This window comes from Panthera uncia, chromosome D1 (genome assembly GCF_023721935.1).
Source record: "Panthera uncia isolate 11264 chromosome D1, Puncia_PCG_1.0, whole genome shotgun sequence".
Lineage (NCBI taxonomy): Eukaryota > Metazoa > Chordata > Mammalia > Carnivora > Felidae > Panthera > Panthera uncia.
In genome coordinates this window covers 66,825,516-66,851,045 of record NC_064808.1, presented here as the reverse complement: position 1 = coordinate 66,851,045, position 25,530 = coordinate 66,825,516, and the positions used below count along the sequence as shown (strand labels likewise).

The following is a 25,530-nucleotide window of genomic DNA, read 5'->3' as shown; positions in this document are numbered from 1 at the left end:
TTCTGCTTTCCTGATAAAATGGAGACTAATGTGGCTAGCCCTGTACTTCCCTCTCAATTCTGCCTTGAATGTGGATGTGATATCTGGAGCTGATGCAGCCATCTTGCAATCAAGAGATGACAAGTGTAAGACTAAATGTCAACTTGCTAAGGTTAATGATACAGAAAAAGGAACTAGTCATCATCACTAGATGTCATCACTGAGAAGCTGAATCAATGCCAGTATCACCTACTACACTACTAAACCCATAATATTTTAAGCCACTGTGGTTAGATTTTCTGTATTTTGCAGTAAAATCTGTTCTTATGTAATTTCAATATATCACAGGCTTACTGTGAATATGAGATAGGATTCATATACAAATCACAAAGTAGATGCTCAATAAATGATGGTTCTCTTCACATTTCACTTCACAGAAAATTGATGAGTATTGTTAACATTTTGTGCAAGGTCCTTTTAAGAATAAGTCACCTAGGGGGTGCCTGGGTGGCTCAGTTGGTTGAGCATCCGACTTCGGCTCAGGTCATGATCTCGCAATCTGTGAGTTCGAGCCCCATGTGTGCTGTGCCCCGAGCTGTGCTGACAGCTCAGAGCCTGGAGTCTGCTTCGGATTCTGTGTCTCCCTCTCTCTCTGCCCCTCTCCCATTTACACTCTGTCTCTCTCTCCCTGTCAAAAATAAATAAGCATTAAAAAAAAAGAATAAGTCACTTAGAGGAGAGTGTGGGTGGCTCAGTTGGTTATGAGCCTCACTCTTGGTTTTGGCTCAGGTCATGATCTTACAGTTAGTGAGTTCAAGCCCCGAGTTGGGCTCTGTGCTGACAGAGCGGAGCTTGCTGGGGATTCTCTCTCTCTCTCTCTCTCTCTCTCTCTGCCTCTCCCCTGCTCTCTCTTCCTCTCTCTAAATAAATAAACTTAAGAAAAAAACAATAAGTCACCTGGAATGGAACATTTATCCAGAGCCATCTCTCGTTTCACTCTAATTTTAATTTTCCAAGACCTCAGAGAGACCAGGAAATGGAAGGGCTAGGAAGCATATCTGGTTTAGCAGGAGCCCGAGTATGCAAAGATCCCAGGTAATTGTTAAACAAATTGGAGAAACAATCTCTCCCTAATAACTATTAATGAGAGCATCCTTCTATACCTCCTTCCTCAGCTGCTTGCCAGTGTTCCTCATGCCTGCCTGCAACTGCCTTCAGATGTGAAGCTAGGAAGCATGCAGGGTGCCTGGATCAGCACATGGCTCATAGGAGACCCTCTGTGATGCCACTCGATGCTCCCTTCCTCTCTTCCCCATGCCTTACACCCTCACAGTCTCAGCCTGTTAAAGAATCAGACTCGGTAAACAAGGGAGCCCCATGAAGAAGACACTTTCAGCCAGAAGGAGGAGGACAGGTCAGAGAATTAGTCCAAGGATTGGCAGCAAAAAGAAACAGGGGTTTAGAGATGTTAAGGGTCGGGGAGCCTGGGTGGCTCAATGGATTGAGTGTCCAACTCTTGATTTCAACTCAGGTCATGATCCCAGGGTTGTGGGATTGAGCCCTGTATGGGACTCCACACTGGGCACGGAGCCTGCTTAAGATTCTCTTTATCTCCCTCTACCCCTCTGTCCAGCTCATGCTTTTTCTCTCTCTCTAAAATAAAAATAAATAAAAAGAAAGAAACGTTAAGGGTCAAGCGGTTCAGAAGCAAGTTTCTGAGAAGCAAGTGTCTGAGATCTTTCTCTTTCTCTTAAAATAGTGCTATGTGTGTGTGTTGTGCACGTGCACATGCCCCTCAGCTGTAAGTATCCACGCAGAGAGGTGGCATCCCGTGAGTGTTTGTGGAAGCATGGGTCGGTGGGTGGGTGGATAGATGGATGGCTCATTAGACACAGGACTGGATATGTGAATGATGAGCAGTAGTAGTCTGGCTGTTGCCTGGCCTGGCCTGGCTTTCTAAGAACTTTTCAAATTCTCTGTTGCAACTACTCAATTCTTCTGTTATAGAGCGGAAGCAGCCACAGATGTTATGTAAAGGAACTCGTATAGATGTGTCCCCATAAAACCTAACTCATGGGGCGCCTGGGTGGCTCAGTGAGTTAAGCATCCGATTTCGGTTCAGGTCATGATCTCACAGTTCGTGAGTTCAAGCGCCACCTAGGGCTCTGTGCTGACAGCTCAGAGCCTGGAGCCTGCTTCAGATTCTGTGTCTCACTCTCTCTCTCCCTTCCCTGCTCAAAATCTGTCTCTGTCTCAAAAATAAATAAACATTAAAAAAAATTTTTTTTAAAGGGGGCACCTAGGTGGCCTCGTCGGTTGAGTGTCAGACTTCAGCTCAGGTCATGATCTCCTAGTTGGTGAGTCAGAGCCCCGCATAGAGCTTTGTGCTTACAGCTCAGAGCTTGGAACCTGCTTCAGTTTTCTGTGTCTCCCCATCTCTCTGCCCCTCCCCAACTTGCACTCTGTCTCTCTCACTCTCAAACATAAACATAAGAAAATTAAAAAGAAAACCTAACTTACAAAATCAGGTGATAGTCTGGATTTGGCCCATGGGTCACAGTTTGCCCCTCCCTGCCCTGCACTATGTCTGTATCTGGGAGTGCCTCCTGAACCGCAGCAGCCATTTGGCTACCCACTTGAGGATGGAGATGGATAGGTGCCAGATGAAGAAACCTGGTCCTTTGAAGGAACCTATAACTTATACACCTAGAACTCATCCTTATCTGTGCTTCTTATCTTGTGAGATATATGCAATTTTTTTTTTTATGTCTACTTGAGTGGGCTTTTCTCTTGTGGCCAACAGCATCCGAGCTACCATACTTCCCTAAGAGGAAATGCTCCCTCTTGTCTGTTTCCCTCACTAGCTCATGGTGGAACAGTAAATGTACTGAGGGCTGGAAGCAGGAGGAGAAATAAGGAAAAAAAGAAATGCCTCCTTACTGAAGACTTGTTTAAACAAAAATTCATCTTAATTGAGGAGATTTTAAAATCTGTTAGGAATTACTAAACTGCCAAACACCCTGATAGATATGTGGTAGAGTAGTGTTCAGGGGGGTTTGGAGATGACTGGGATATAGCTCCTGCCCTTGTTTAGTGGGCTAACTTCACTGAGCCACTCATTTATACTGTCCTTCATCTGTCTTCATCTCTTCTGCCACCTTAGAGGGAAGCTCTTTCATAGAAGGGAACTTTCTGTAGCTCTGACAAAATTGGGCACTTAACAATATGCAACATATGCATTCACTGAAATTATGAAGGGGTGTTTTCATGAACATACTACAGAAATAAGAACCATTAGTAGTCATCTTAACCAGCTCCAGTCTGATGTAAGCTACACATAGCAAAAAACCAAACAAACAAACAAAAATTATCAAGTCTACCTGGGAAATGTTTTTAAATTCAGCTAATCTTGAACTCATGGTTTGTTCTTTCTCCCAGAGGACTATTTTCCCAGTAGTGAAGTTGGTCCCACAGGAGTACACTCTCTGAATATGTGTTTTTTCCAGTCAGGATCTCACAATAGATATGGGTTTACCACTCTTTCACTGAAATTAATAGACATTCTCTGTTACACATGAATATCAGAAATTGGCCTATAACTTTGGGGCACTTTTCAAACATAGTTGGGTAAAACACATATGAGCAATTGGTAAGGAGAAATTAATTATGGGAAACAAGAAAAAAGAAAAGATCAGTCTAGTTTAGACTTGTCTTCCCTACAGCCTCTATGTGATGTTCTGTGGTAATTTGATCCCAGTTGATGTTTTTCCACTAGTAAATAGCCCCAAATTGTCTTTTGTATGAACTATGTTATACAAAATGCGTAGTTTTATCAGAAAGAATGCTTAAACAAAAGAGGTAGAATTTTAAAGGTGGTCTTAAAAAAAAAACAACCATGGGGATCTTTTTAAATTGAGATTCCTACCAACTCTAAGCACCTTTAAAAAAAATTTACAGATTTATTTTCTTGACTGTGTAAATAAAATATACATACTGTAGCAAATACAAAGAAGACACTAAGATTATGTATGTGCTCAAAATCCAAAGATAATCACTGTTTTTCTCTCTCTCTCCCTCTTTCTGCCTCTCTCTCTCTCTCTCTTTCTCACACACACACACAGAGAGAGAGAGAGAGAGAGAGATATCTATTTTAAGGTCTATGGTTAAGATCACATCATTCATCATAAACTTTCTCCCAAACCATTAAGAATATTTCATCAAGATTTGTAGATGATGTTTCATCTTATTTTTCAGGACACTATATCCTTCCCCTCCATTTTAGTTTAGAAGGCGGGACACTCATGACATTTGAAAAGAACTTTTAGATAAAAATTATTCACAATCCTATTATTTTAGTACAGTTACCCTTTTTCCTACTCTTTCCTTTCAGAGTCAAAGCTATTTTGTATTCTATTACACAGTGAATACCTCTGAATTTGACCATGGGATGCCTTCTTCAGAAAATATCTTATGGTAGTGGTTCTCGAAGTGTGTGCCCTGGATTAGCAGCAGTATCACTTGGGAAATGCAAATTCTCAGGCTCCACCCCTGACCTGCAGAATCAGAAACTGGTGGCAGGGAGTGGGGGTTGGGGTAGGGTCAGGAAGGAAGGGGCAATCTGTATGTTTTTTACTAGCTATCCAGGCAATTCTGAAGCTCACTAGAGTCTGAGAATCATTGTCCTATAGGATCAACAATTTGCAGAACACCCTTTGGGAAACAATTTGCAAAATTGCATTTCTGACCAGTCTCTGTATTTCCTGGAAGGAAGATACAAATTGCTGGCTGTCACTGTTCCCTCAAGGATAGAATAGGGATATATGCTGCCTCCTAGGCTAAGGATTAAGTAGAATAATCAGTAAAAGTGTTTTGTAAATTAGGTGGTAAAGTGATATATAGATATTAGTTATCGTTATGGTGACCTTGAATTTAAGCTGAAAGATTTATATTACTAAGCTCTGGGGAAAGCCAAGTGGAATGTGGACACAGATGGTCCTTAACTTTCACATATTCAAGTTTTATACAACTGGATTTTCGCACATTATACATGCCACCCCTAAAATGCCTTTCCCACACAGAGTGTGGAATTTCCTCCACTTGCAGTTTAATGAGCAATTTGAGGTATCCCATGGCTGCACCACCTGCCAACCCACAGCTCTGCTTTGGCAGGGTCACATCTTTTCCTATTTCACAGTTTTTGTGCATATTTTATTGCATTTAGCCATTATTATTTACAAAGAAAACAAGAGAAAAACAGTAAGAGACACAGTGCTCAGCTACGTTGAGTTTCTGTTACATTTCTTTGGCAGTCTTAGATTGTGATTGTATTTTTGTTAAAACATGCGTGGGATAGCCTCTCAAATATCTCCAACTTACACGAATTCGTATTTCCTTCAAGTTCTCCTCTGCTCCCTGAGTTATCTCTGCTTCCTCTGATCATTTGTTCTTCTTACTCCTTCTTAGTCTTAATCTCTGGAGATCCCCAAATGCCTGGCAATCCCTCACTGTCTGTTCATATTTTTATGATTTGGGGTGCTGGCGTGGGCTCCCTCTGCAGCTGCTGGGGCTTATTTCCCCCAACAGGGCTCTCCCCTAAAAAGAAAGGTGGCTGTGATCTTGATTCAAGTGGGTAGGGCCTTGACCGAGAGACTCCACTCTAGCGACTTGGACATGGGAAAGACAGGCAGGCTGAAGACACCTACCCCTCTCCACTCTTACCTCCTGCCCTCATTGACAGGCATCATTGGACTTCAATGAATTTTTCACCTCAGCAAAGATGCCTTACATATTTCACTCCTTCTAAATCCATTTTGGAAGTTTTGATTTATCTCTCTTAGCCCTCTAGCCCCCACTCATCATTATCCCTCTCCAGGTAGAAAGTTCACATTATTTGAAGAGATATTTCTTGGGGGTTTATTTGAGGGACTAAGGCTGCTGCTGCTACTGGCTACTCAGTGGTGGTGGTGATGGTGGGGTCAGAGACATGACTGGCTTTGCTACTCTGAATGCTGGTCTGAAATTAATTATCTTGTGATTAGTTATCCTGATAATTAACTATCACAGGACTCCCTACCACTCTTGACTTATAGTCACCCTGACTCTGAGCTGGGAGTTTCTTTTAATTTTTTATCTTTCTCTCTGATCCAATCTATTTTTTATAGATTTCTCTGGAATGGTAGTTCTCCAGTTATAGTGCCTGAACCAGCAGCATCAGCAAAACCTGGGAACTTGTTAGAAATGCAAATTGTTTATCTATAAGACTGCTTGCTGATGAGCATTTGGTTGTTTTGAGATTTTGAATATTACAAATAAAGCTGATGTGAATATTGTTGTGCAGGTGTTTCTATGGAGATATGTTTTCATTTCTATTGGGTAAAAACCTAGAAGTAGAAATATAGGACAAATCTAATCTGATACAATCCAAAAATTCTTCATAGTTATCCTCCATTAATGGTACAGGGTTATGGATTTATTCTTTTTGTGGCTGCCAGATAAAATACAGTAAGCCCAAAATATTCCAATAATTTACTAAAAAATTATTCTTTGTTTACTTGAAATCCAAATTACTGAGTGTCCTGGATTTAAAAAATTTTTTTCTTTTTGCTACATTTGCCCACCCTAATTCCTTTTTATCATCATTTATGCTATTTTAAGAGCTTTGGAAGGTAGAAGAAACAAGATTTACTTGTGTGATCATTTCACCATCTTAATCCAAGATAGAAATTTGGCAGAAAACTGATAGCCTCATAATCCACTTATTAGACTGTTCATTCCAATGCAAAATACCCTGCCCAAGCCTGTGAAAATTTACCATCGGAAAGTCCTTCCTGGGGCGCCTGGGTGTTCAGTTGGTTAAGTGTCAGACTCTTGATTTCGGCTTAGGTCATGATCTTGCAGCTGTGAGATCAAGCCCCGCGAAGGGCTCCACGCTGGTGTGGAGACTTCTTGGGATTCTCTCTCTCCCTTTCTCTCTGCCCCTCTGCCCCCCTCAAAATAAATAAATAAACTTCAAAAAAAAGTCCTCCTTCCTAACATGAAATCAGTATCTTATGTCTACAAAATGTCATTTCAAATAGGCTAAGAGCAGAATTTGAAGTACAAAATTATATTAGATAAGAAATTTTATTGTCTGTATTTAATGTTTCTGTTTGAACATTTTTAATAATCACATATATCATATAACATTCAGGCTTCTATTTTTAATCCAAGATTAAAACATTTATAACATATACTGGGGACTTTTATCACTTTTTTTGTTTGTTTTTAGCTCTTGAGGGTAAAATTCCTCACAAAGCATGTGAGGCTATTGCTTGATTTTCATATATTAAACTTTTCATGTACGTTTTCAGAAACTCATTAAACATAAAAATAGAACTGCCTCCAAAAAGATGTAATGGGCAGGAAAAAAAATTAGATGTAACCATTAGACCCTTGGGCTAGAAAAAGAAATATCTCTGTGTTTTATTAGCTTTCTAGCAAGCTTAACCAATTTTGTTTCCCTACCGTTTTCTTTTTGTTTTACCACATAAAGCGTGCTGGGTAGTTAGCTCTCCCTTAGCAGTTATGGATGTTATGAGATTATTATACATTCTGCCTATGAGTATTTTGGACTTGGGTTTCTTTGTCCTGTAATTTTTAAAATATGGGCTCCTTCTACCCCACTGCTCTGGTACAATCTCTTGTGGTGAGTTGGTGGAAGGACACCACCCTGGCTTTGAGGTTTCTGGCAGAACATTGTTCTTGTGCGGCTGTGGTTGCCACTAGGTTATTGCTGAGAAATCATGTCCAAGGCCTATCCCCGGTTTGGGTTTTTCCTATGCATTAAATACCGCTAGTGGCTTAGTCCATTCATTGTTCCCATTTGAATAAAATAAAAACTCGTGTGGAACAGGGTTTCTGGAGATGGTGGGAAAAGCTCTAGGTCCAATAAAGGCCAGGTTGCTCTGCATAGAGGGGATTTACTTGTGTTTTACTCAGCTGTTCTCTCGAGAGGCAAGAGAAATTCTGTTTATAAATTTTTTTTTCAGATCTGGTAGAAACATTAAGGACAGTGATAATATAATCAGAACTTACTGTATACCAGGTTAAGTACTAGTCTAAGAACTTAACATGTATATCTTGCTTGATATGAGTCAGAATCACAGCCAATATTATTTTTTAAGCCACATCTATATGCCAGGTGCTTTATATACACTATTCTATCTCCACAACAACTTTTGTGTTTTTTTACTTATTTATTTTGAGAGAGTGAGAGACAGAGCACTTGCGTGCACATGAGCAGGGGAGAGGCAGAGAGGGAGAGGGAGAATCCTAAGCAGGCTCTGCACTGTCAGCGTAGAGCCTGAGATGGGGCCTGATCTCACGAACTGTGAGATCAGGACGGAGACGAAATCAAGAGCTTAACCAACTGAGCCACACAAGTGCCCCTCCACAACAACTTTTTGAGAGAGGTAGAGATCAGGACATGCAGGCACTGACAGCTAAGAAGCATGTCCAAGATTATACAGGTGGTAAATCACAGAACTGGGATTTAAAGGCAGATTCTCAGGCCTTTTTCATATAATGCAATTGAATTGATTTTTATATTTAAAAAAGCATTGGTCACTTATTACTTTATTTCACTTTGACAAGAACTTCTGTGGGAAGAAAAGAAGACAGTATTATCTCCATGCTAAAAGTAAGGAAAATGAGACATAAGAGGTGAAATGGCTTGCCCAACTTCACACATTAAACAGTAGAGTTGGTCCACAGTCCTCACTTTCCAGCCACTAATGCAATACCTTTTCTGCTATTTGCCCACCCTATGACTGGGTGAGTTCATGTGAAAAGAGTACAGTCTTAAATCCTTCCACTCAAAGCAAACCTTAAGAGGGTCATCATCCTTGAATTTCTAGCTCCCACATAGTCATTGTTTATACCTAGTCTAATCGTGGTAAGGAAATAGGCAGTTGTTTAAATATCCAAGAACCCAGAGCGCCTTAGTTTATGCCAGCAAACACTGATCTTCAAAGATAGAGTCTTCAACAGTTTTACATTCCAAACCACACTTCCCAATAAAAATGATCCTCCAGAGCAAGGTCCAAAGTAAGCTCCAGGCCTGGATCCATGGGCCATGAGTTCTATGGGAGGGCATCATCCATAACCCACCGGAAATTTGGCACGTTGTTTGGACAACCCGTTTCCATCAAGCTGCCTTTGATGGCAAAGCCAGATGGGTTTCTCTGGGCACCAGCTGACCTCCTCCTGCTCACCTTCGCAGGGCTCTCCTCTTGTTGCCCTTCTCCTCCAGCTGATAGTTCCCTGTACAAATGCTTTTCTTTGCCAAGAAGATACATTGACTCAAATGGTCAGATAACTGTGCTGATAATTTTTCTTGGTCAATCAATGCTGTGTCACTTCAGGTCTCTAGAAAATTTCCTCCAACTACTTGACAGCCGTATCCATTTACAAAGTTCTTAAAACCTAGATGCAGGTTGAGCCCAGATTCTAATTTCAAATCTCCTTTGGCTCACACTTGGGATATGTTCTGTCTTCCATCTCCAGCTGGCCTACTATCATGCCCTTTCCTCTGGAACGAAGACTTCCCCACATTCATCTCCACATTCCTCACACTTAGACGAGTGGAATTTATAGCTTGCTAACTCAGCCTTGCCCCAAAGAGCAGGCAAAGGGGAATTTGGTTCAGGGCCTGCCTGCCAGGCGGAAAAAAGCCAAAGTTCCAATTTTTTACCTTTTTGCCCAATTTTCCCTCCTTTGCCCTCTTTCCCCATTTGAAATACTTGCCTTCTAGAGGTCTCTGCTTAACTTTTTCAGCATCCAGCACTTGATCACTGCCTGGTCAAAGTTCAGCAAAAAAAAAAAAAAAAAAAAAAAAAAAGGCATGCAGAAAGTTTGTGGAATTAGACCCTTTCCCTTTTCCTGCTTCAAGCTATTCCTCAGCAATCCAGGAGGAGGTGTTTTCAAAAGATGCATTGACACTCGTAGGCCCCCTCGGGGTCATTAGGTAAATCACTGCCTATAAAATGACCTGTGAAATTGGGTAAATTCTACTCCACTGCACTAAATGGTTATGTAGATGCCCCTAAGAGTTCACACAACTTCTTAGAGTTCTCGAAAGCAACTTAAACAAAGAGAGGACCTCACCAAGCCAGCATCCCCTCAGCCATTTAATGTTTTACAGAAAGCAGACACTTGGACTCATGTACTCATTCATTCAACAAACATTCTTTGTGCCCCTGCCCAGGGCCAAGTATGAATTATGCTGAGGGTACATCAGGTAAACACAAAAATAACAATAATCCCGGCCTTCAGAAAGTGCCAGAACCTGAGGAAGGATTCAGGCCTCAAGTCCCATTTCTATTTCGGGTGACTTGACGCATCCTGACCAACTACTGAAGGCTGGAAACGCATTACCCCTTTCTTCTCATTTAATCCCTCATCCCCTTTGGCAGGGAGGTGAAATAGAGACAGACAAGGTGCAAGTTCCCCTGACTTCCTAGTGCTCACCATTTTTTTAACTTCTAGTCGTCTCAGTTACCTTGTCCATAAAATAGTAGATACTATTTCATGTCTACTTGTAGGGGTGTTAAGATGATTAAGAATAACATAAAGTGCCTGGCACACAGTGATTGCTTAGAAAACAATGGAAGCTATTTTAATAAGAAATGGAAAGAGATACAGTAGTTGTCCAATAAGTAGTCACTATTAATATGGCAGTTCTTTGTCCTCAATCCAAAACTCAAAAGGCTAATGTACCAAGGTGAGGGTTAATGGATGTGAAGGATTATTTTCCCTGGCGCCTTTCTCATCCTGTATCATGCAAACCCTGTTTGTGCAAGCCTTTCTGTTCTGTCCTAAGGAGCTCAGGGTGTGTCTGCTCCTCAGGCAGGCCAAGTCCTACCTGCTGAAGCTTCCTGTGTAGCCAGGGGTCAAGCAGTTGGCAAAGTCAAGCCAGCCAGCTGCTGTGAAGTGATACTTCTGAAGGAAATCCTGGATCGGTCCTGCAAGGGAGTTGTAAGCTGCAGCCTGGATTAACCCAGGCTGTTCATCAGTGTGTCTCAGCTGCTCATCCTCTCGGCCGGGCAGCTGGGCAAGAACTCCAGGACCGCCACTCCCCACTGCCCAGAATGGCCAGAGGGAACAGTGGGGATTCCTGATCAGTACATGCTCTCTTTCCCAGAAAAGGGATTAAGCGTGCCCTGACAAAGTTCACTCTTCCATCATTCTTTCCTGGGGAGTGAAGTGGGTGAGAAAAGAGACCTGAACCATCCATTTCTTAAAATCCTTCAAATCCCTTAAAAATCCCTTCAAACCGTTCCATTCCACTTCAATCATTGGATCTGAACAAGCAATCTACTGCCATCAAATGTGTCTGTGTCCTCGGTAAGATGAGGATAATAACGCCAACCTTAGAGGGGTGTAGTAAGAAGTAACGGAGGGATCACTGGTGAAAGCACTTACCAAGCTGTCTGGCACATGATGGGTACAGAATACACACTAATATTATTATTGCCTTTTTCTTAATTATTTTGTAAGGCACTATTGCACAGTGTGAGGACAACAAGCCCATGTGTCTCTATCAGAACTCCCTCAGTGTACGTGAACAAAACCTGACCCAAAGTAGATTAGAAGAAAAATAAAAGGAATTTACTGGCTCATGGAATTAGTAGGCGTGGCTAGATCTGGAGGCTCAAAGGAGGTTCTCGGGGTTCTTTTTCTCTATCTATCTCTTAGCTGCTTCTGCATGGCTCTAATTCTTTTTACTGTTGGCCTTATTCTCTCCTGTCACAAACAGCATCTCTCCGTGTGGGAAGGAAGACGGCCATGGAAATCACCACCCAAAAGGAAGAGGCACACGTTCTCTTCCGGTGCTGGCATATTAAATCTCATGGCAGGACTTTGGCCTTTTGTGGGTCAACATGCCCCTTTCTTTTTTTTTTTTTTTTTCCAACGTTTTTTATTTATTTTTGGTACAGAGAGAGACAGAGCATGAACAGGGGAGGGAACATGCCCCTTTCTTAGACCAGGAGTAAACAAACTGTGACCCACAGGCCAAATCAAACCTACCTCTTGCTTTTGGACAGGATGCAAGCTAAAAATGATTTTGTCATTTTTTTTTAAGTTTATTTATTATGTTTGAGAGAGAGGGAGAGAGAGAGAGTCCCAAGCAGGCTCCGCACAGTCAGCACAGAGCCCGATGCAGGGCTCTATCACACGACTGTGAGATCATGACCTGAGCCAAAACCAAAAGTCAGACACCCAACTGACTGAGCCACCCAGGCACCCCTGGTTTTGTCCTTTTTAAACGGTTGGGGGGAAAAAAAGCACAAAGGAAGGATAATATTTGGTAATGCCTGGAAATTATATGAAATTCAAATTTTAGTGTCCATAAATTTCAGTTTTATTGGACACACTGCACCCATTCATTTATGTATTGTTTATGTCTATTTTCCTTTACAATAGTAGAAGCAGAGTAGTGGTGACAGAGACCATATTGGCCCACAAAAGCGAAAATATTGACTTTCTGCTCCTTACAGAAAAATTGCGCTGACCTTGCCCTAGACCCGTCTTGGTAAACAAGAAGACACGACAGTCTGATTGGCTGGATCTGAATCATGTGCCCACGCCTAGAAGGCAGACAAGGTAAGAATAATAGTAATATTGTATACTTACTGAGTACTTACAGTGTGATGCACTGCTAGAAGCATTTCATTTGTACTAGCTTCTTTTAAGTTGTATTTATTTATTTTGAGAGAGAAAGAGAGCATGAGCAGGGGAGGGGCAGAGAGAGGGAGAGAGAAAATCCCAAGCAGGCTCTGTGCTATCAACACATAGCCCAAGGCTGGGCTCGAACCCACGAACCGTGAGATCATGACCTGAGGTGGAGTCAAGAGTTGGACGTTCAACCGACTGAGCCACCCATGCACACCTGTACTAGCTTCTTTAATCTTTATAATAAATTTTATCATCCCCATATGATAGACAAAATTATTAAGGCACAGAAAGGTTAAGGAATCTGTCCAAAGTGACACAGCTAATAAGTGGTAGAGGTGAGATTTGAACCAAGCCATTTGGCTCCAGAGGTCACTCTTTGGCCACTATTTGGGTTTGTTCTAGAGAAACAACGTGGGATGGGGGCAGGATGGTTCTGTGGGTAAGGAGGGGTGTTGGGAAAAAGAAGCAACAGATATCCATAATAAGGTCAGATCAATATGGGTTTAAAAACACTTTTATTTAACTTCTTAGAACCTTAGATTTTATTTTTATTTGGTTTTGTTTTTGATCTAGTGTGAAATAGACAAGATCTGCCTTTTGCGGTGGTGGTAGTGGTGTTGGCTAACATTGATGGAGCACTGACTTTGGACTAATCCTAGCCTAGGTGTGTTGTCTCACTGAGGAAGCCAAAGCTTTGAAAGGTTACACAGACTGCCCAGAAGTGCATGGCAAAGCAGTGCCAGGGCCCTGACGAGAAGCTAGGTCTGTCTGGCTCAAACGCGTGGGCACATAACCATTATACCACACAGCCTCCCATCTGCGAGGATGCAGAGAGATAAGTTTTCAAATGGACACAGTAGAGAGCCTGACACATTATAGGCAGTCAATTCAGGTTAGTTTCTTTTCTTCTCCATTCCTGACTTTTCCTATTCCCATAATGGAGATGTATATAAGCAAGGAATCCATACGTATCCTTGAAGAGTCCTTTTGAAGAATGCTTTAAGTAAAATTTAAAAAAAAAAACCTCCCTTTAATCAGTCTTGCTGTCAAAAGGCAGAGCAAAAATAGTAAAGGTTCAGAGAAGGGCAGTGAAAATAATTTGTGGCATGCATGGCAGAAGAGGCATTCCAAACCCTGGGATCATTTCATTTGGAAAGGAAAGCTCCCAGAGGCACAATGTTTACAGTATCACAAGCTGACGACAGGTATAGGAAAGGCTAATCAGGACCTGGTATTTACTTTTGCCCCCAAAATACAAGGACGAGACTGTTTAACACATTGTATAATAGCCGTGTCACCTTCCACTTTGGAACACTATCAAAGTGAGCTTTACCCTCCCTTCCTACTGGCCGTGGTGCCAAGCCACACCTCCAGTCCCGATCAGTACACAAGACACTGCACTCTACACGTACTGTTCAGAAGAGAGTTTCTAGCGGGAAGGTGTGCTGGGGCCATGCAGACCAGCGTCCTCTGTTATACGTAAAATAGAAGCCCCAGTAAGGTGAATGGTTTGTCCAAATTTGCAGGGTGAGCTCACTGCACACCTAGATTTAGTTTGGCCTTGTGGTCAGAGGAACTGGATTGAGGTCCTGACTAGACCTTCATGACCTTTGGGAGACTCAGTATCCTCATTTTTTAACACGGATGGAGATCAAATAATGAGAGCAGCCTAATGCTCGGTTCAGTGTATTGTGGCTTTACTGCTCAGTTCAGAATATTCCCCCCTATCCTTTTGCTCCTTGGAATCACCTTACATAGGAAAAGAGCCCAATGCTGGGTTGTTGAAAAAACAACAAAAAAAAAGGAAGATGCAGCACCCCCTCCCCCTGTTCACTTCCTCCCACCAACAATAAAGTCCAAACTTCGAAAGAAACTAACTTGCAAACGGTCAATGCTAGAGGCTAGAGGCCTTTCCCTGAGGGCAACCTTGTGGTCAGATACTGGCCTGGGCAATCCTTGAACAACTTGGTTGCCATCCAAGTCTGTTTTCAGCGGGGAATAAAGTTCATGTTTTGGAGGCAGTATCCTTGACTTTTTTATCCTGTTATTCAAATATTTCCTAATAATCTTCAGCATTTATACACTCAAGAGACCTTGAAGGAAAAGGATGCAGGGCTCCAGTCTTTTTTCCTTCCTTTTGCTAATGAATAGATGTTTTCTTTCTGAATTCACTGGCCCTATCACCCTATTTTTTTTTCACACTCAACCTTACAAGCAAGAGGTCAAATAGCAAATGGGAAACTGCAAGTTACCAAGTTAGGTTTGGATTTAGTGCTGTGAGTGCCTTTTCAACATGGAAAACCTAAGTAGAGTGGAACTGAAATTTTAGCAAATACATACATAATACATAAATTATTTAGAATAAGTGTGGGTGTTTCTGGTGCCACCTATTGGTCATACTGTAAGACTGTAAGACTGAACTATATGCAGTATTGTTCATTCCATAAATGGAATTTATGCTGCAGCAGTAACAGTTACATATTTCAACAGGCTGGCTGAGTGTGGAAATAGGGTGACTGCTGCCTGAACATCATCTTTGGTTACAGCTACTTGGAAGTGTAAGACTATTTTATTATGTGGTTTTTGCCTTGGTTTACTCACCAATTACACGTGTAGAGAGAAACACAGAATGAGGCATAATCTCTGGGAACTCTGAGATTAATGAACCAATACTCAGATTCAAATGATTTTTGTGTCTTGTGATTCAGAACTGGTGTTGGTGCCCTGCCCAGATCCCTTTACCAGCCAGTGCACCAAGCAGTTTCCCTTAGCTGCTGGGAAGTTGGCTAATACAATGCATAGCTACCCCCTTCTCTGGAGAATTGCCCCTGGCTAAAAGGGAGTCACCTTGACCAGGAGGCTACGTGCACGCACACACATGCATGCGGCCTCCACAGCTAGTGGCCAATAACTGGCTGTCGTGGAGGTATAAAAAGCCAGGCCTCCTAACCTTAAGGCGACACTAACACTGTCATGCAATTTGTTGTTCAGAGTTCCCCACGGGATCGAGCTGAAGCCAAATTCTTGTTCGGCCCCCTTTCCCTGTCCTGTGTGGTTTCTCCTTGAAAATATTCCGTAAATCACTTGAACACAACTCATCTCAGGCTCTGCTTCCAACTATCCCATGGGAAGACATATCTGTAAATGATGGAAGCCATGGGAGCAACATAGCCCTCCAGGTCTATGAATGTGGTTTTCCCAACATGCTCAAGTAGCTAAACAAAGACTTATAAGTAGGCAGCAGATCCCAGTGATACTGCTCTGTGGGACCAAGGACCTGTGTGATGACACAAAATATATCCTTGAAATGGCACTATGCCTGCCTTTTCTAAGAAATGCATCCAGTTTCAAAATAGTACATCCGTGCTGGCATTAGACCTAGTGCTCCCAGGGGCAATGAAGAATGACCTGGAATTGGAGGGCTTGAGGCCTTAACACATTTCTGCATCTTCTGGAAGAGCCAGGGCTTTCTGGCTTGTGTCAAAGGAGAACTTTAGGGAAACAAAAAAGCTCTGCAGAGGGTAGCTCTGGAAATCTCCTAAGGATGGTTGGTTGACTAAGTTGGGTTTTAGGTTGTAGAAGTTCCAGCTGGTTCTCCAGAAGTGGCATTGCCAAGTAAGAAGCTAGAAGTTTTGGGTCGAGTCAGGCCTGGGTTTGGATTGTCCTCCAACTTACTAACTCTGTTTCCTCATCCACAGAAAGGGGACCATAATATTTATACCCTAAAGTTTTTTTTTGGCGGGGGGGTAGAAATAGTGTCAGTTTAGCATCTGGTATACATTAGCCAGTGAAAAAAAAGGAAGCTATTTTTCTGCACTAGAGTTGTAGCATCTGATCAGCCTGGCCTCTCTCACTAATAAAGGTCATATTCTTGCCTTGTTTATTTATACAGCTTGTTTTGAGCCTGATGGAGAAAAGGATGGTGTTCATTTAGGGCTCTCTTGTGAGCCCCAAAAAGCTATTTTTTTTTATTAATCCTCAGATTATTATGATCTTCACTTGGTGAGAACTAATAGAAGTGTCTTGCATAATGCAAGGTAATCCTGTGTGGTTAAGAAGATTATACAGCGTTCAGATGTGCCCCACTGTGTGTAAGCAGGGCTAAAATCCAGCCTTCTTTCTCTCACCAAGCCATGAACCCCACAGGTAGTGTCCACCTAGAGGCGATCACTTTACTAATTCTCACAGAAAAGGGGTTAGAAGCAGACCTGACATTGTGCAAGTCCTTTGTTCAGGGTTAAGGTCCTTATTGGGGCAGAGGGGACCATGAGGACCTTCTGAAGAGAAGACCCAAGCATCATGCTCTCTAGACTCACCTTCTCCCACCTACATGCCTGTCCTCACAAATAAAGCCTGGCAGAGATATTTTATGCCATAGTAATTACCTGCCAGGGGTCTCCTCAAAATATGCTGCCTAGCTCAGATGTCCCCATACCATAATATTCAAGGTAGGGTCTGAACAATTACCAACCTCATCACCTGGGGTACTTGATGGAAAAATGTAATTTCCTGAGCCATAAACCTGGCCTTCTAGATTCTATAATCTCTAGAGGTTAAATTAGGGAACAGCTATTGAAATACCATTAATGTCTTCCTCATAGGCTTGCTGACTAAAGAAGGCTTCCTTGGTCAAGGATTCCTTTATCCATGAAGTCTACAGAAGAGTCATGGGAAAGAGTTGAATGTTCCCTAGAAAAGCTCTTCCTCTTGGAAGAAGCCCAAAGATACAGAAGTCCTGGGCTTCCTTTCCCTTGATAACCTCCTTCCATTCCACATCCCATTACCCCAACATATATATAATATTATCTCTCATAGGGATCCTCCTCCTCTCTCCCTTTGTTGTTTCTGGTTGGTAGTGTATAAACATATCCTCCAACAGGCAGAGGCAGCTTGGTGATGGCTATCTTTAAAATTCTTTAAAATTTGTGTTTACTTTTTAGAATCACATCTAGCATTTTCTATTGCTCTTCCTAGAGCCCTGGGTTACCCAAGACATTCCAAGCAATCCAGTTTTGTCTTCAGTAGCAATCCTAACAGTCAGGGAATGCCCATGTCCACATGATGGATTGTTAAGTTAATGATATCTTCAACTTAGCACAGTAGTAGTAAGTAACTTACATAATAGTAGTTACTATATAAGCACGTCACTGTCAACATAAGGTTTGCCAATCACAGAACCAAACCGAGCTGTCTAAAACCAACAGCTACACTATTAGGCACACATCTAGAATTGTGTCAAGTTTACTTTGCCTGGTTCTTACGTAATTACTTCCAAGTGAGCATTAAGGAAGAACTAATTCATTAAAAGATACAGCCTAAGAAACGTTCAACACCTATGCTAGGACCTAGCACTAGAGATAAATCAAACATGCCTCAATCTTCGCAAAATTCACAGTCTATTAGGAAGAATGCCTATGGAAGCATTCTGTGACCAACAGAAAACTATACCACTTAAGGGATTATCATTATTAAGGAGACAGTCTTGCACTAGAACTTAGATGCTGAGAAGACTAGTAATATTTACTGACCACCATTGAATTTTCACAAAAATCCTACTGGTATGATTGTTGGGTCAGTTATGATGCCTCTAAGTGCAAGAACTAGCAAGTTCAACTGAAAGTGACTTAAACAAGAAGAAAAAATGTATTATCTCACTTAACCCCATGTTTAGACATAAAGATCAAGGGGTTGATTAATTCAGTAGCTCAATCGTATCTGCAAGAAACCATGTTCTTTCCATCTCTCTGCTCACTCATTGTATTGGTCAGGGTTCCTCAGAAAAACAGAACCAGTAGGGTATATATATATACACACACACACAGGCATATATACATATACATACATACATATATATACACATACCTATGTACACACGTATATTTAAAGGGATTTATTATAACAACTTGGGTATGGAGGCTGACTAGTCCCAAGATCTTCAGGGTAAGCCAGTAAGCTGGTAACCTAGGAGAGCTGATGATGTAGTGTCAGTCTGAAGGCTGGAAGGCTCAAAACCCACGAAGAACCAATAGTTCAGTTAGAGCCCAAAGGCAGAAACAAAACAGTGTCCCAGCTTGAAGGCAGTAAAGCAGGAGGAATCTCCCCATTCCAGGGGATGGTTGGCCTTTTTATTCTATTTAGGTCTTCAACTGATTGGATGAGGCCCACCCACATTAGGGAGAGCAATCTGCTTTACACAATCTATTGATTTAAATGTTAAACACATCCAAAAGTCCTGACAGAAACACTCAGAATAATGTTTAGCAAAACATCTAAGTGCCCTATGGCCCAATCGAGTTGACATATAAAAACTAATCATACATTCATCTTCAGTATTTGGCTTACACTTTTGGTTATGAGGGATGGCAGGAACACTTCCAGTTATCATGTCCTCATACAACATCCACAAGCTGGAGTAAGAAAAGGCAGAATTGGGGGTGCCCGGGTGGCTCAGTTGGTTAAGTGTCTGACTTCAGCTCAGGTCATGATCTCACACCTAGTGCGTTCAAGCCTTGCATTGAGCTCAGTGCTGACAGTTTGGAGGCTGGAGCTTGCTTTGGAGGCTCTGTCCCTCCCCCACTTACACTCTGTCTCTCTATCTCAAAAATGAATAAACACTTAAAAAATTTTTAAAAAAAGAAAAGGCAGATTTTTCTCCATTTCCTTTCTGAAAGTTAGGGAAAATGTCCCAAGGGATGAGCCTTCCCTACCTACCCCGCACACTCCTACATCCATCCCATTAGCTAGAATTATGTCATATACCCATTCCTAATGCAATCACTTGCAAGGGGAAAATTTATCTCATGCCCTAAGATTAGGGAAGAGCTCATCTTTTTATGAGGCACTTGATATCCTGATACATTATTGTTAGGAAGGAAGAAAAGTCTGGATTGGGCACATAGGGTTGGGGGAAGATACTGGCTCAATAACCAACAATGTCTTCCATAATTTCTATTATCCTATTTTAAAGGTATGAACACTAAGGCTCAAGAGACTGAGTTGGTCAGCATCACATACCTAGCAAACTGTCTGGCATGAAGTTCCAATCAAATCCTTCTGGCTCTAATTTGCTTGTTCTTGTGCTATTTGCAGGTCTATTTTAAATACTCCTAACTAACTCTGTCCTGTACTGTAGTCTTGGGCACATACCTTATTCCCTCCAATTCTTTGTCTTTATCACTGATAAATAGACATAACAATAGTCCTTACCTTTTAGAGTATCACTTAACTTAGTGTGTGTAAAGCACTTTCACTATTACAGATCTTCCTTGATTCGTGATGGAGTTACATGCCGATACACCCATCAAAAGTTGAAAATATTGTTAAGTAAAAATGTATTTAATCTATTGAACATCATGACTTAGCCTTGCCTACCTTCAGTGTGCTCAGAATACTTATATTAGCTTACCATTGGGCAAAATCGTCTAACACAAAGCCTACTGTGATTTTATAATAAAGTGCTGAATATCTCACGTAACTGACTGAATACTGTACTGTGTGAAAAATAGAATGGTTGTAAGTGTATGGATTGTTCACCCTTGTGATTATGTGGCTGCCAAGAGCCGTGCCTTGCTGCCACTGCCCAGCATCACGAGACAGGATCATCCCCCACAGTGTTAGCCTGAAAAAGATCAAAACTCAAAGTTCGAAGTACGGTTTCTACTGAGTGTGTATTTTTTTTAATGTTTATTTTATTTTTGAGAGAGAGAGAGAGACAGAACATAAGCAGAGGAATGGCAGAGAGAGAAGGAGACACAGAATCTGAAGCGGGCTCCAGGCTCTGAGCTATCAGCACAGAGCCTGACGCGGGGCTCCAACCCATGAACTACGAGATCATGACCTGAGTCCAAGTTGGACGTTCAACCAACTGAGCCACCCAGGCGCCCCTCTACTGAGTGTATATTGTTTGTGCACCTTGTAAAGTCAAAAACTCATGAGCTGAACCATTGTAAGTTATGGACTGTCCATATTTGCTGCTCCACCACAGTGTAAAAAACCATATATTGTACAACTGTAGGGGGCACTATTTACCTAGAATATAAAATGAATTATGCCCCTGGAGTTTCACCAATGCATCACACTTACTAAGAGGCACAGAAAACTTACCTCTAGAATGAGGAGTGGTGACTTCTTGGGTTTAAGTAGTACTGGCAAGTTTTAACTCAATGCCACAACAAACAGGTGAAAGAAAGCCAAGAAAATTTTCTAAGGCCAATGATAAGGACCTTTATATATGGATCTCATTCTCACATAAGCGCTAGGATGATAAAGAAATTTTGTTACTGCTTCTGTTTTCCCTGTAGAGAGTTATTGTGCTAGGGCTTAATTCTAAGAAGGAAACAGAATTTCCTAATTTCCTTGCTAGAAGATATTGTCAGTCATTCAACACCCTTTCCTGGGGGCTCACTGTGTTTTTGTGTTCTACATGCCAAAAGATGATTCATGTAAATACTGATCTGTGAAGTCAGAAGACCTGACTTCTAGTCTTATTCTGTGTCTAGCTAGCAGTACCAAAGTGGAGAGTCACTTAACATTTCCTTTTCTCTCTGTAATCACATGTATCTGCCAATGAGGTGATGAGGTAGATTCTTTGGTCTCTAAGAGTGTCTTCCAGTTCTGACATTCTCTAAGCCACATAACTCCCATTGCCCTGGCTTCATGCTGATGCTGGAATTCAGATGTTGGAATTATAATGTTTCATTAGCAAGGATGTCTTGGCTCATGCCTCGAGGGAGGCTTTAACAGCACAGAAGCAGAAATGGGAAAGTCATTCAATACAACTCCTCTGAAAGCAATGTTTGGACAAGAAGGAAGGAGAAACAGGATGGCTGGAGCAGAGGAGGGACTGGCCACTCTGAAGGGCGGGCAGGCAGGGCAGATCCCGTCATCCTTAGTGCAAGTGGTCATATGTGGCAGTATAACTGAGAAAGCAGAAGGGCCCAGTTTTACTGAGCAATCTATCACCTCGCCGTCTGTATAAGCAGGCTGAACCCTCAGGTCTGATTAATGGGTCTGCTGCTTTTTACCCACAACAATGCAGGTTTGCCTAGCAAGGAGGTGAAGGGAAGACACTCTCATGTGCTGGGAACAGTCCTGGAGGCAGGGGAAAGGATATCTAGTTCTCACTCTGTCTTGGGGAAGTCATCTCCACCAGTTGGGTCTCAGCTTCTCTGTCTGTTAAGTGGGGTCCTGCAGAAAATGACCTGAAAGGTTCCTTCCAGAAACCATGTAACAGATGCTACTGTTTGTTTTCATGGGTCTGAAAACTGTTTTCTTTTTGTAACATTTATTTTTTATTTTTGAGAGAGACAGAGCGAGCGAGGGAGGGGCAGAGAGAGAGGGAGACACAGAATCCGTAGCAGGCTCCAGGCTCTGAGCTGTCAGCACAGAGCCCGATGTAGGGCTTGAACCCACAAACTGCAAGATCACGACCTGAGCTGAAGTCGGACATTTAACCAACTGAGCCAACCAGGCGCCCCTCAAAACTGTTTTCTTAAAATGTGTCCCTTCTTCTTGTTTTAGAACAGAAATGAAACCCCAGGTATGGATTACTGTAGTCAAAAGGGATAATAGAGAAAAACAAGGCAGGAAGCCCTAAAATTCAGTCAAATTTTGAACCTAAAAAATTGAGGGCTACTAAAAGGGAAATCAGAAAAATGCAGGCATTTGGAAATTCCCAGGATGGGATAAATGAGTGATCTTTAATGTTTTCCCTGTTTGGGGGAGCTACTTCAGTTACCTTAGCAATGCATACTATAAGGACTCAATAAATAGTTATTGGCTGATTAACTTTACTATAATGATTAGGCAAGGAACTAGCTGATTATCAAAGGTTCTTTGTAGTTCTAACATCCTATGCTACATTTTGCTGAATTCCAAGACAGGTCCGCCTGATTCCACAGCCTGAGCTTTTAACCATTATGCATCCTACTTTACACAGCTTCATTGCCTCCCCAAGTTGGAATTCAGCCTTCTCAGGACTCTGTTTCCTCACCTGTAAAACAGGGAGAATAACAGTAGGTACTATACAGTTTTGTTCACTGAACAAATATTTACTGAGTACCTGCTAGGCACCAGGGGTATATTAGTGAATCAGACAGTTAAGACCCTGTACTTGTGGAAACTCTTTCCAGTTAGGAGAAAGAGAAAATTGACAGATAAGCGAGTAACCCAGACAATGACAGGCACCAATAAGTGCCATGAAGGAAATAAAACAGGGCTAAGGAGTATGTGACGGGAGGGAAGGATGAGATGTGAGTGTTGGAGCAGATGTCTCAGAGAAAATGACATTTGTCAGGAAGGAGCGGCCCAGAGAAGATGGGGGAGAATGATGATGGCATTCTATGCAGAGGAGAAACTAGAGACCTTACAGCAAGAACCATATGGGCATGTTTTAGGAAAAGAGAGAAAGTCAATGTAGCTGGAGTGTGGTGAGCAAGGCAGGGGGTGTGACCAGAGGTGAGGGAAGATGGCCAGACCTCATATAAGACTTTGTAGGCCTCCCTCATAAATTTTGTTCTAACAGCAACAGGAGACCACTGATGAGTTTCCAGCAATTTCAGAGAAGACATGATCTGTGGAAGCTGGTTTGAAAATTTCCCCGTTTGTTGTGTAGAGGAGAGATTGTCAGTGAGCAATGGTGGAGAGATGCCTGTCAGGAGACAGGTGCCCAAGTGACAGCTGATGAGGACTGGACAGTTTGTGGTGGTGGAGATAGACAGCAAAGTGATTCAAATTTAGGATATATTCTAGAGGGCATGTGGATTAAATGAGGTAATCTGTGCAAAACACCTCACAAAGTGCCTGACAGAAGGGGCTCAGTTAAGTGCTTGCTGTAGATAATAAGACCTGGTGCACGCAGGCCAGTCACACTTCCATTAATTCAAAGAGAAATCTGCCAAATACTTAGGTCACAGAGCAGGTTAGCAAACTGATTTAAGCTCTGATTATTTATGTGCCATTTGGGCAAGTCACATTTGTGGGCCTCAGTTTCCCCATTTATAAAATGAGGAGTGGACCAAATGAACTCTACGGCAGCTTCCAGAGCTAACATCCTATGAATCTTTTTGATGGGATATATCGTCAGGATGTGCTCAGAGAGGAAGAGTCACTATGAGTAAGGTAGAATAAAGAATTTATAACAAGGATTCCCCCCTATAAAACTGTGGAAACTAGTGAAGTATTCTATGCCAGGCATTGCCTCTGTGCCTGGTGTTGGACCCAAAGTCAGTATAGATCAGCCAGCCCCAGGATCAAGAAGGAAAGCTAGACACAGAGTTCGGGAAGTCAAGGGCAAATCAGAACACACAAACTGGATCCCAACTCTGTCTAAACATCTCTTCTCTTGATACAGGTGACCTGTAGAAGCTAGAGCCCTTAACTACGGAGCTACTCATGCACCTGGACCAAGACTCAGAGAAGCTGAAGGAGGAGCTCATACAGGTCTGAGCGCGGACCCTGCCGACAAGTGAGCCAGCACATTCAATGTGGATGAACCACCACTGTGCCTGGCGCCCAACTCTCACTGTCAGAGTATAAAACATGGCTTCACATCCCCCTCCCCAGCCTTGTGCCAATTTCTCTTGTGGCCAATGCTGATCTGGAACCACATAGGGAAGGGAATTCTGGCAAGCGAGTTCCAACATAGCTAAATTGACAGTACAGAGCTACCAGAGTCTACTCCTTGTCAACTTGGCATTCATATACACTTAAAAAAATTTTTTTAAGTTTATTTATCTATTTTGAGACAGAGAGTGTGTGTTGCACAAGCAGGGGAAGGGCAGCGAGAACGAGAGACAGAATCCCAAGCAGGCTCTGCACCATCAGCACAGAGGCAATGAGGGGCTTGAGCTCACAAACTGTGAGATCATGACCTGAGCTGAGATTAAGAGCCCGACACAGAACCGACTGCGCCACTCAGGTGTCCCTCATACATGCTTTTTAAAATGATACTTAGCTTTTAAGTGAAGACAACAACAAAATCATGTTTCCAGTTAACAGAACCCAATTGCCCCTCATGCAATTGAAAACATGCTATTCTTCTCCCTAAGAGACAATATAAGGTCCCTTTATCCATCTTTGGGTAACATTCATTCTTTTTCTAGCTCAGTCACCTCCCCCTTTAGAAGTAAGAGCTTTGGGAGGTGATTAGGTCATGGGAGTGGAGCCTTTATAAAATTATTTTTTAATGTTTATTTATTTTTGAGAGAAAGAGAGAGACAGACTGCAAGGAGGGGAGAAACAGAGAGAGAGAGGGACAGAGGATTCAAAGCAGGCTCTGAGCTGACAGAAGCAAGCCTGACATGGGGCCCGAGCTCATGAGCCGCAAGATCATGACCTAAGCCAACGTTGGACGCTCAACCAACTGAGTCACCCAGGCACCCCGAGAGTGGAGCACTCATAAAAGAGACCGCAGAGAGTTCCCTCATCCCTTCTTCTGTGGGAGGACATAACAAAGAGACAGACATCTATGAACCAGGAAATGTGCCCTTACTAGATCCATAATCTGCTGGTGTCCTGCTTGGAGCTCTTAGCGTCCAGAGCTGTTAGAAATAAATTTCTGTTTCTAAGCCAGCCAGTGTGTGGTACTGTGCTATGGTATCCCAAGTGAACTAAGAGAGACATAAAACAATAACCATCATGGATTTTGTGTGTCAGGAATTTGGAAGAACCACAGTAAGAATGGTTCTTCTATGCCTCAAAATGTCTGGGTTGAGATGACTCAAACAGCTGGAGGTAGGAACCACTGGAACCATGGAATCTACTTCCAAGATGGTTTATTCTTTCATACTTCTGGCACTTAGCCCAGTATAGCTGAAGGTCAGGCTCATCTGGGACCAT

General features: G+C 42.3%; 1 long non-coding RNA gene across 1 annotated transcript; it reads left to right on the top strand.

Moving 5' to 3' along the window:
* The first annotated feature begins 1,070 nt into the window (after window positions 1-1,070).
* Window positions 1,071-25,316, top strand: LOC125938102 (uncharacterized). The gene is made up of 3 exons (XR_007462616.1): window positions 1,071-1,393; window positions 12,516-12,621; window positions 24,044-25,316. It is a non-coding gene; the product is annotated as an uncharacterized LOC125938102 (long non-coding RNA).
* Window positions 25,317-25,530: the final 214 nt, after the last annotated feature.